The 1,525-nt window shown below is 34.6% G+C and overlaps 1 non-coding gene across 1 annotated transcript; it reads left to right on the forward strand.

The window, feature by feature from the left end:
• Positions 1–757: 757 nt before the first annotated feature.
• LOC117078611 lies at positions 758–861 on the forward strand. Its single transcript, XR_004435059.1, has one exon. It is a non-coding gene; the product is annotated as a U6 spliceosomal RNA (small nuclear RNA).
• The last annotated feature ends 664 nt before the right edge of the window (positions 862–1,525 follow it).

Here is a 1,525-nt window from a genome sequence, read left to right on the forward strand (position 1 = left end):
ATAAACCGAGAGACATTATACAAAATAACTGTGGTCTAAAAATGTCTACGTCATGAAAGACAAGGAATAACTGAGGAACTAGTTCCAGATTGAAGAAAACTGAAGAAAAAGAACAGCTAAATATGACACATGATCCTGGACAGATTCTGGACCAGATGAAAAAAATGTATTTTATGTATTGACTAATTGATTGCTATAAAGAACATTATTGAACCATTGGTGAAATTCGAACAGGATCTGTGGATTAGATGGTATTGTATACATGTTAATTTCCTGATTTTGATGGCAGTACTGTGACTATATATGAGAGCACCCTTATCTTGTAAAAAATGCACACTGACATATTTAGGGGCAGCGAGCATCGTGCCTGCAGCTTTCCATTAATTCAGAAAAAATACTAATATATTTACCTAAAAAGAATTATTTTAAAAAGCATATTACAGAGAGTTTAATTTATTCAAAGAAAATTGGAATCAACTAATCAGAAGGAAGAGGAGAATGCATTATGTATATTTATATAACTATTAATAGCATATAATATATAGAAATATTAATTACATATATTATATATAAATATATATTTAAAGAGATTATAAAGCAAATGTAAATAATTGGGGAATCTGAGTGAAAACTATATAAGAGGTCTTTTTACTTTTCCTGCAACTTTCTTGTAAGTTTGAAATTACTTCAAAATGAAAAATGTAAAAACAAAACAGCTGGATCCACATGTTAAAATAATATATATACAATATATTAAGTGCTTACTTTGGCAACACATATACTAAAATTGGAATGATACGGAGATTAGCATTGTCCCTGGTCAAGGATGAACCACAAATTCATGAAGCATTATATATATATGTATTTTTTTTTTTTTTTTTTGAGCCAGTGTCTGGCTCTGTCTCCCAGGCTGGAGTGCAGTGGCACGGTCTCAGCTCATTGCAACCTCCGCCTCCCAGGTTCAAGTGATCCTCCTGCCTCAGCCTCCCAAGTAGCTGGGATTACAGGCACCCGCCACCGTGCCCAGCTAATTTTTGTATTTTGGCGGAGATGGGGTTTCACCATATTTGTCAGGCTGATCTCGAACTCTTGACATCAGGTGATCCACCACACTCGGCCTCTCAAAGTGCTGGAATTACAGGCATGAGGCACTGTGCCCAGCCTGGATTTTATATTTTTCAGAAAGAAAAAGAAAAAAAAAATACATTAGGGAGTGGGTTGTCTACTTAATCAAACAAGTCTACTTTAAATACTACTACATCTAGCTCATTAACTACTTTGAGTAGTAAGAGATGTCAAGAAAAACCATTCATGAAGGATTTTAATGTCATTATAAGGGTCAGTGTAAAAGTATTGTTCCCCTCTTGACCAGTTCTTAATCATACAGAACTTCTCTAAGAACACTTCTAGAGTATTAAGTGAGCTCTATACTGATTTCTACTGATCAGCCATGTCAATTAGCCCTAAGCCAGAGGTACTGGGTTTATTAAGTGAACAATAGAGGCAGGTGAGACATGAATAAAAA

This window comes from Trachypithecus francoisi, unplaced genomic scaffold (assembly GCF_009764315.1).
Source record: "Trachypithecus francoisi isolate TF-2019V2 unplaced genomic scaffold, Tfra_2.0 Lachesis_group6, whole genome shotgun sequence".
NCBI classification, from domain to species: Eukaryota; Metazoa; Chordata; class Mammalia; order Primates; family Cercopithecidae; genus Trachypithecus; species Trachypithecus francoisi.